The sequence below is a fragment of the Triticum aestivum genome, chromosome 3B (assembly GCF_018294505.1).
Source record: "Triticum aestivum cultivar Chinese Spring chromosome 3B, IWGSC CS RefSeq v2.1, whole genome shotgun sequence".
Taxonomy (NCBI): Eukaryota; Viridiplantae; Streptophyta; class Magnoliopsida; order Poales; family Poaceae; genus Triticum; species Triticum aestivum.
This window is the reverse complement of record NC_057801.1, coordinates 839,611,889-839,622,986: the sequence shown is the minus strand read 5'-3', so window position 1 is coordinate 839,622,986 and position 11,098 is coordinate 839,611,889.

The window sequence follows — 11,098 nt, the reverse complement described above, 5'->3', positions numbered from 1 at the left end:
AAGAAAAAAAACTATACAAAAAAACTGCTCAGAAATGAGCATAGATGCGCTTATAGAGAAAATTCAAGCTAAATTCATAATGAATTTCTACTAATTTCAGAGAAATTCATATGAATTTAGATTAAATTTCCTGTATAAGGGCATCTATTTTCATTTTGAGAGGAGCTCAACAAAGGGAGAGAGGGAGGGGCTTATAAACCGGTCTGATTCCCCTTCGGTTGGCGAGGTGGGACTAAACTCTGACCACAACGAGGGCCAACCCTTTAGTCCCGGTTGGTGGCTTGAACCGGGACTAAAGGGCAGCCATTGGTCCCGGTTCGTCCCACCAACCGGGACCAATGGTGGTGGGCCAGGAGCGAGGCGCATTGGTCCCGGTTCGTCCAACCAACTGGGACCAAAAGGTCCAGACGAACCGGGACCAATGGCCCACGTGGCCCGGCCGGTCCTCGGGGCTCACGAACCGGGTCCAATGCCCCCATTGGTCCCGGTTCTGGGTTGAACCGGGACTAATGGGCTGACCTGGCCTGGACCATTGCCCCCTTTTCTACTAGTGGTTGTTGTGTCTAGAGGTAGACACGGCGCCACCCAGGACTAGCCCGATGGGGACTAAGTCGGAGTAGCTGGGAGAGTGTCATGGCAGTAGCACGGTTGTGTCGGAACGCCGTTGGTCCACCCGAACGGGAGTGCGAGGCCATGATTTTCGTAGTGTGGGTACAGTGTACTAACCTCTGGAGAGTGTATATTAAATCTATCGATAGCCGCACCCGTGGATAAGGTCCCAGGTCGAAAGTAGGTCACACCATGAGTCAATAGTAACAAGAATAATGTGCTTAATAACGATGAGATAAGTTGGTTGTGATCGCCGTAAGGATCACGTGCCATTTAGTGGTCGAGTTGTGATCGCTGTAAGGATCACGGTTTGGGGCCAAGTGTTGGTCGGGTTGTGATCGCCGCAAGGATCATGGTGGTATCGAGGATACAGAGTTGTTGTATATTCGTGATGTTGTGCGAGAATCGTGGGTAAAGATCAAGCTCCTTGTGGTCATTTATTGATTACTATGGTATTTTTTAGACAAAGTTTGATTTGATCCTGAGATGATCGTGTGATGTCCGAGGTTGGTAAGTGATGCATGTGATGGTTACAAGGTAGCCCGAGCGGTATAAGTGGTGCATGTAGTGACATCATGTTGCATGATAGTATTGTCGGATTAATATGTTTATGCCATGTTCATGTTGTGTTAACTATATCATGTTCAAGTTGTTCATGCTATATGGTTCTGATGATATCATGTTAATTGTTGTTTAACCTGTAATTGCCATGCTTTTGTCTGTCTTGAATGCTTCTGGTTATTTTGAGCTTGCAAGTACATTCAATGTACTGACCTGGCGTGTCATGCCAGTTTGTAGGTCATGCCGGATTTGATTGCCTGCTTGTCATGGTTTCTGGTCGTGCGAGCTAGGATAAGCGTTCCAGCCAGAGTCCCTGCGGAGTGGAGTTCACCACCACCGTCACTGTTCCGCTGCTTCGAGTTGTTCTGCTGCTTGCATAGAGCAACTGAGGATGGCGTAGTGTCGCCGTACCGATGTTATTCATTGTAATATCGGAGACCTTGTATTCATATTCGTGTAATAATAAAGAGCTGGTTTGTTCTATGCTAAGCAGTGCCGTATTCCAGAAGACTTCATCTCGATCTCTGGGCTGGAATACGGGGCGTTTCGGTTTTCTCTGAGCCAGGGTGCCACAGGCTTGGTATCAGAGCAGTTCTGGCTGTAGGACGCCCTAGACCACGTGAACGTTAGAAATCAGTAGTATAGAGTTTGGCTTGATGATTGCATTTGGTTGATGCATTTGTGGTTTGCATAGCATGCATATAGCCTTAGTATTTGTACTAACGGTTTATCTGTTGAGTGTAGCTGGCATCGGTTCGGATCCACTATAGCTCAACCTTTGCATTTCTCCAGTTCCTTTTTCTTTCAGTGTTTGGTGTCATTTTTGTCCCAGCAGAGTGATGCCAAGTGATCCCGGCACTGTTTGCAAAAAATGGTGCTCAGGTACCGCACCGATGTCTTTCTTTCAGTCCCGTCTATCATTTCGGTGATGGACATTCTTCTATCCTGGATCGTTCTTTTATTCTATGGTGTTGACAACCCTTAATGATCTTAGTTATCAAGAAAGGGCAATGTCAGCAGCCTCAGTCTTTCCCTGCTATCTTATTTCTTGGACGAGTACGGATCTTGTTCTGTCCGCTTAATAATAATGTGGCTGCGACCTTCGTGTCCCACTACATGATTATCGATACGTCCTCGCCTCCGAGCTAGTCCAGGTTGCTATCTGGCTAAGCTAGCACTTGGTGTAGCGCTGTTTACACCAATTCTTCCACACATTTATTCGTCCTCGTGCACATCGTCACATCATGCTAGATCGTAGTACCGGAGATTCCGCGAAATTTGTGTGCTTAAATAGGCATGCATATTATTGTGTGAGTACCAGTAATATGTGATGATTGCTTGATTAATTATATTAGTAGAATGCTTGTGTGCTTTTGTTTTAGTCGTTTCTGTTGTTCCTTTCTTTGGGCCTTCAGTGTTACAATTTTTCCCCTATTAAAGTTGCTCGTCAGCCGACACTGGACCCGGAGAGTCAGCAAGAAATGCATATATTTGGAAATTCAGCTAAACAAAATGGAATTATCAGCAGACTGCAGTGAAATTGGGAATATCTTGTCTGGATGCAAAAGAAATCCTGGATGGAACGTCGGTATCAAGTTTGCATTAGCGTGCACTCATCACAACAAAATGATTAAATCAGCAAGAAGATAAATTGTGTGCAAGGTTGATAGAATATTATCAAAGGTATGGCTCAGATACAAGTTTAATTTTTCGTTGAGGATGATTTTGGAACTCGATGTACCTGGAAGAAAGCAAAAATATGGCATATACTCGGAAAGGAGGATAGTCCAGTAAAACCCTATTTCATACAAGAAATCAACATCAGAAATATTAAGATGGTATATATGTGGAAATCGGTCCGCATATCACAATAAGAAGTTTCTGGTGTAAGCAACCCACTTTTCCCTCGCAAGATACCCGAGAGGCTTACAAGGAAAGATTCATCTATCTTCCTCAGTATGATACGTGGATGATTCCCCGTGCAAGGTACCCTGTCTTCTTTAGTAAGCAACCGCAAAAGCTTCCGGCATAAGGTACCGAGTCTTTCTCCAGCAAAGTCTTTAAGGGGGTAAGCTTCTGAAGCACAATATTCAGTCTTCTTCAGCAAGCTGTCCGATGAAAGTTTCGAGCACAAGCCAGCAAATATTCCTCAGTAAGACATTGGTACAAGGTAGTACGATGTGAATTAATAGCATATGGCAGTGAATCCCAATAATCAGATCCAAAACATTTTGGCCAGAATCAAGAATCAGTAGAATACACGTCTGTCTCGGAATCAGGTCCTCATATGTATGCAAGGAGCATACCACCAATATCTTGCAAGTCACTCAGATGAGGATCTGATAACCACGTGAGGATGATTAAGAGAAGAAAGCCAGTATACACCGCAGTGTGACAAAGGATTATGAGGATTGACGACATCAGTGAGCTCAAAACAAGTACCCGTGAACCTGGAAAATGATCCTGATGAGCCCTTGTCCCCTTTTCTCCAATGAAGGCACCATGCCTGTGATCTGAGATGTCTCTAGCTATCCGGGGTGGATGCCGATTTCTGTTTCTCTCTTCAACGACTGTCACGAGTCTGAGCTGCTTTTCGGCCGTCTCGTACAACTGTTGAGTTTCTTTTTGTGAAAGTAGCCCTATAGCTACTTTTTGGCTATTTTAGGGAGCTGCCACCTTCTTCTTATCGACCCGGTCTCATGCTCTGAGCTACTTTTCGGCCGTCCTGAGCCGTGGTTGAGTTATTTCAGTAATGTCCCGGATCTGAGTTGTAAAGACCGTTCTGGTGGCTACTGACTTATTTGTCGAGTTCTTGCAAGGGTTTCGGATGATCATTTCCCAACAATCAGAACTTGAGAGGTGTTGAACCTACAATTTAATGGGTTACCTTATCAGAAAAATGAGGATAAACTACAATTGCCGAAAAATTGCATCGACAGTACCATGGTCATACAAAGAAACAAGATGGCCCAGCTCTTTCAGCCAAGGATCCAGACCAAGAAAACAATAATGAAGGAGCAAGACCAGTGAGGCAGGTATGAAAATTGTACACGACCCCCATGGTGCAGATTCCCCGGACAGTCTAAGTCAATATTGATCCACATGCATGGATATGCCTACAACATGAGTAATCGGCATGAGGAATAACAGTTTGGAAGTCTGAGTCCTCACTTATATGAATCATCATGGATAGCCTATCGTGAACAAAAATTTTCCGTCAGAACCACCGTCACTCAAGTCTGCAGATATTGTCATACATGCCATACATGAGACAATCAAATATTTGGTAGGAATCCGATATTGACGACAGTGGAACCGGATAAGATGATTCTGAAACTTCTGCGATGAGTCAGAATCTGCCAGGAAGCGGTTATATTTGAACTCACTGTTTGGAACCCAAAGGACCTGTATTTAGTGGAGAAACCCAATGCAATGAGTCAGAGCTTGAGTTTTCATCAGAAAATTCTGATCATCATTACACGAAAGGTTGTCAGTGCCGGGTGGCACACCCAGCGGAAATCACTTTTGCATTTGTGAGACGGATATATATTTCAGTCGTGATAATCAAATCACACTCAGCTAGTCAGCAGATCTAAAAAGAAAATTGGAGCCTATATGAGCATGACAAAGCTAGGTAAGATCTGTCGGAATGTGGATACAGTAAAGCAAACCACCCAGGGCGAGTCAGATAAAAATTTAGTGGGAACAACAATAAAGGAAAAAGGATACCCCGAGTTGGAAATGGTTTCCTTAAGTCAGAATATTCATACTAGTTCCCTGAGCAACCAAATCTCGAGACGAGATTTCTTCAAGGGGGTAAGGTTTGTGACAGCCCGATTTTTGGCCCTTCCTTTTTCTTTTGTTTTTCCGAGGTTTTTGCGTGAGTTTTCTTTTTCCGTGGCTTTGTGGCTTGGAAACTGAAGAAGATGCCCTCTTCTTTGCTTCCAGAGTGGTTTGTCATTCCCAAATCTTTCCCTAGACCCTGTCATTTTCATCCTAGCCCAAATCCCAGTATTCTTTTTATTGGGAATATTCATTTTCTATTAAAGGAATAACTCCAATTGCCATAGATTGTGAAGCAACCTATATTTCTATCACTCCAAAAATTCCCAAATAATTCTCATTAATTGTTTGGGTCATATCTTGATCAAATATGTTAAAACGTCTCATTGCCATGTTCAAAAATATTTCCCCAACATTCCTTTTTCTATTCTGCCCTAAATGACACTGTGTGAAGGAAGTGTCATTTATATTTTTCCTAACGGCTCCCAACCTTTCTGGGCATGTTTATATGTCCAAATAATTGCCTCATGCACAAGTTCTAATTTATTTTCCTAGCCAATCTTCCTCAACAATTTTTCAAAGTTTCTGTCAAACATAAGCCATTGTGAAGGAAGTACTAGCTAGGAGTATCCAAATGAGTTGAACTTTTGCACACTCCTTAATGTGATCATATTAGCTACCTCCACCAATTTTCAGCCCCATCAATTCATCTATGTGAGCACAGGAGCAAATCTTTGTTTCTGGCAATATTTTCAGGTTGTGAAGCAAGTGTATTTTATATTTCTTAAATAATCCTGATAAATTACCAGGTCATTATTATACCCATAAAACATATCTCCACCCATTTTGGGCATATTTTATTAATCCATTATCCCTCTAGAAGTTTTGCAAGTTTTTGTCCATAGGAGATGCTTGTGAAGGAAGTACCATTTTGGTTTATCCAAATGGTATGAAACCTTTCTCATCATCTTCATATGATCAAATAACCCTGCCTTGATCAAACTCAGCTCAGTCCAATCAACCATGTGAGTGCTTCATCATGATTTTCATTTCTGACCAGATTATGTGGTTGTGAAGCAACTGCAGTAAATCTTGATCCATTTACCCTAAAAACCTCCAGGATGAAAGTCCTTCGATATATAAACTTCCCAGAAAAGCTATTTACTGAGTTACCTAGATTGTGTCCCCACTACACGGCACAAACACTTGGCTGCTGGTTTACTTTGGAGCTAAGTGCAAAGCTCTTCTTTTCCCCTCGACCCAATTATTTCTTTATTTAGACTATGGGCACCAGGGTCAATCAAGTAGACATGGTCGGCCTGGCCAAAACCCGGATTTTACTCCATTGTGCGTGGTGATCACGCTGATGTCATGCACATTGCACGCTCTAGCTTCTTCTTGTCCCTGTTCTCGTCGGCTCCTTCCTCGTCTCAACCTCCATTCATGTCCTAGAGCTCCCCCGTGATGCCCTGCGTCGATGTCTCGTTGTGGTTCGCCATGAATGCGTCGCTAGGCCCATGCCCGTGCCATGCCCAGCCTCTGTCCGCCATTAAAGCTTGGTTGGGAGCTCGTCTGTGAGCTCTAGAGCCCTCCTCCGCGCCTATATAAAGCAAGCCCGAGTCCTCCCGCAGCTCATACATACCTCCCCCGCCCTGTTTGCCCCTCGCCGGAGTCGCCCGTTTCGCCGGAGCACCACCTCAGCTGCCGCCTCTGTAGATTTCCATCACTGCGGCTTCCCCTGTGCTCCACCCCTTCCCGGCGCTCGTTCTGCCTCTGAACGGGTGCACCTCATCGCCCCGCACCTACCGGTGGTCTCCGTCTGGACGAAGACGGCCGGAGCCGCCCGCTCCCTTCCCCGGCGTCCTCCTCTGTGGCTCCTCTATCGCCGCGCCTCGCCGTCTCCCCAGGCCGCCCCGGTGCCCCTGCTGCCTAGGGACGGAGGCGCCAATATTCTCTGGTCCCTCCGGTGGCCGCGCCCTGGCCAGAGATGGCCGAAGACGGCCGGCCCCTTGGTATCTTCCCTCCCCTGCCGCTGCTCTGCGTCACGCGAGGAATAGGCGAGCAGGAGGAAGGGGACGAGCACCCGTGCCCCCTCCAGCTGGCCAGGCAGGCCCCATCCCCTGCGCGTGGACCCCACCAGTCAGCCACCCAGCCGCCAGCCCCACGTTGACCAGTCCAAGCTGATGTGGATAAATGGAGACGCATTCGGTCGTTCACGTTTTCATCCACCGAAAATGTATTTCGTCATGCGTTTCCATTTTTCTGTCCAGGCCCCTGGATGAAAATTTTTCATTACAGATGGGTCCCTGGCTGTAAAACCCTTATATCTCCGCAACTGTAGCTCCAAATGAGGTGATTCCAAATCCTACTTCTTCGATTTGTCGAGCCCGTTCTGTTGGTCATGCTTTCGATATGGTTTGACACTGTGAAAATGACCTTTTTGCCCATGCCCTATTCAGCCCCTCCGAGAGAGAACTGTTTCCGGCAAATTTTTCCGCGGCTTCACCGCACTTCTCCCTGGTGCCTTCTTCATCCCCAGGCAATCCACAATACCCACCTGCATGATAGTCGTGCAGTAGCCATGATTTTCAACTTTAACCTTTTTTAAATGTTTGTTTGTTGAAAAGACGATAATTCATCCGGGAGCCCGGGCTCATCTGCTCCCGCTCAGTAAAAAATTCAAAAAAAGTAGTAGAAAAATTCAAAAAATTCCAAATCTTTTTGTGATGGTAGATAATTTGACGCGTGAGGTGCGCCCCAAAATTCAACTCATTTGGACATCTTAGCAGCTCTCGGCAAAAAAGACAAATCGGTTCAAAACAGCGCGTGAATAGTACATATTTTTACAGACCCTGATTTTGTCTTTTTTTCCAAGAGCTGCTCAGATGCTCAAATGAGTTGATTTTTGGTGCACACCTCATGCGTCAAATTATCTATCACCACAAAAAAATTGGAATTTTTTGAATTTTTCTAGTATTTATTTTGATTTTTTTCTAAGCATGGGTGCAGATGAGCCCGGGAGCCAAAACTCCGCGTCCTTGAAAAGATGGTTATCGTTGTTCCGGTAATGTTTATAATTGCATGTTCTCTTTTGTGCTATGTTGTCTTGTACTCTGTTATCATATTCTACCTGCTAGTATCTCCTTTCATTTGTTTATGATTGCTGGTGGTACATGTTGATGTTGGTGATGGTCATGCTAGTCAGTATGCCATGCTCAGTGGATATGAATTATTGTTGATATGGTGGATAGTTATGTGATACTCTCATGATTTTGTAGATATCATGTTCATGTATTTTATCATGGCACAACATATTTGCATTCAAGTTAACCAGATTAAATTGAACTTGAACAATTGTTTGCTGAGTCATGGTGCTGCTGAATCGATGCTGACCAGTGCAACCACGCTTACCGGTATGGGACGGTCCTAACTGGGTCTATTGTTGTGCCTCTCGCCGGTGCCTCCAACGAGGGAAGGTTATGGGCGCGTGCTACCCTGATCAGGTAGGCGGATATAAGCCTTGTGTGCCCGTTGTTGAGTTAGATTTTGGATCCGGGTCCCAGAGTGGGACGGGCCACGACGGTGGTTGTTGTGTCTAGAGGTAGACACGGGGCCACCCAGGACTAGCCCGATGGGGACTGAGTCAGAGTAGCTGGGAGAGTGTCATGGCAGTAGGACAGTTGTGTCGGAACGCCGTTGGTCCACCCCGAATGGGAGTGCAAGGCCATGGGTTCCGTAGTGTGGGTACAGTGTACTAACCTCTGCAGAGTGTATATTAAATCTATCGATAGCCGCGCCCGCGGATAAGGGCCCAGGTCGAAAGTAGGTCACACCATGAGTCAATAGTAACAAGAATAATGTGCTTAATAACGATTAGATAAGTTGGTTGTGATCGCCATAAGGATCACGGGCCATTTAGTGGTCAGGTTGTGATCGCCATAAGGGTCACGGGCCAAGTGTTGGTCGGGTTGTGATCGCCGTAAGGATCACGGTTTGGGGCCAGGTGTTGGTCGGGTTGTGATCGCCGTAAGGATCACGGTTTGGGGCCACGTGTTGGTCGGGTTGTGCTCGCCGTAAGGATCACGGTGGTATCGAGGATACCGAGTTGTTGTATATTCGTGATGTTGTGCGAGAATCGTGGGTAATGATCAAGCTCCTTGTGGTCATTTAATGATTACTACGGTATTGTTTATACCAAGTTTGATTTGATCCTGAGATGGTCGTGTGATGTCCGAGGTTGGTAAGTGATGCATGTGATGGTTGCAAGGTAGCCCGAGCAGTATAAGTGGTGCATGTAGTGACATCATGTTGCATGATAGTATTGTCGAATTAATATGTTCATGCCATGTTCATGTTGTGTTAACTATATCATGTTCAAGTTGTTTATGCTATATGGTTCTGATGATATCATGTTAATTCTTGTTTAACCTGTAATTGCCATGTTGTTGTCTGTCTTGAATGCTTCTGGTTATTTTGAGCTTGCAAGTACATTCAATGTACTAACCTGGCGTGTCATGCCAGTTTGCAGGTCATGCCGGATTTGATTGCCTACTTGTCAAGGTTTCCGGTCGTGCGAGCTAGGATAAGCGTTCCAGCCAGAGTCCCTGCGGAGTGGAGTTCACCACTGTCGTTGTTGTTCCATTGCTAAGAGTTATTCAGCTGCTTCGAGTTGTTCTGCTGCTAGGATGGCGTAGTGTTGCCGTACCGATGTTATTCATTGTAATATCGGAGACCTTGTATTCACATTCGTGTAATAATAAAGAGCTGGTCTGTTCTATGCTAAGCAGTGCCGTATTCCAGAAGACTTCATCTCGATCTCTGGGCTGGAATACGGGGCGTTCCGGTTTTCTCTGAGCCAGGGTGCCACAATCAATCTTTCTGTCTCGACCATTTCGAGACTCCTCGTCATGTCCATGATCACATCGGGACTCCGAACAACCTTCGGTGCATCAAAACAGATAAACTCATAATACTGATCATCATCTAACATTAAGCGTGCGGACCCTACGTGTTCGAGAACTATGTAGACATGACCGAGACTCACTTCCGCTCAATAATCAATAGAGGAACTTGGATGCTCATATTGATTCCTACATATTCTATGAAGATCTCTATTGGTCAAACCGCATAACAACATACGTTGTTCCCTTTGTCATCGGTATGTTACTTGCCGGAGATTCGATCATCTGTATCATCATACCTAGTTCAATCTCGTTATCGACAAGTCTCTCTACTTGTTCCGCAATACTTCATTCCGCAACTAACTCATCATTCACAATTCTTGCAAGGCTTATGGTGATGAGTATTACCAAGCGGGCCCAGAGATACCTCTCCGAAACACGGAGTGACAAATCCTAATCTCGATCTATGCAAACCCAACAAACACTTTCGGAGACACTTGTAGATCACCTTTATAATCACCGTTTTACATTGTGATGTTTGCTAGCACACAAAGTGTTCCTCCAGTATTCGGGGGTTGCATAATCTCATAGTCTAAGGAACTTGTATAAGTCATGAAGAAAGTAGTAGCAATGAAACTGTCACGATCATATTGCTAAGCTAACGGATGGGTCATGTCCATCACATCATTCTCCTAATGATGTGATCTCGTTCATCAAATGACAACTCATGTCTATGTTAGGAAACTTAACCATCTTTGATTGACGAGCTAGTCAAGTAGAGGCATAGTAGGGACAATATGTTTTTGTCTATGCATTCACACATGTACTATGTTTCCAGTTAATACAATTCTAGCATTAATAATAAACATTTATCATGAAATAAGGAAATAAATAATAACTTTATTATTGCCTCTAGGGCATATTTCCTTCAGTCTCCGACTTGCACTAGAGTCAATTATCTATATTACATAGTAATGATTCTAACACCCATGGAGCTTTGGTACTGATCATATTTTGCTCGTGGAAGAGGCTTAGTCAATGGGTCTGCAACATTCAGATCTATATGTATCTTGCAAATCTCTATGTCCCCTTCCGACACTTGATGACAGATGGAATTGAAGTGTCTCTTGATGTGCTTGGTTTTCTTGTGAAATCTGGATTCCTTTGCCAAGGAAATTGCACCATTATTGGCACAAAAGATTTTCATTGGACCCGATGCACTAGGTATGACACCTAGATCGAAT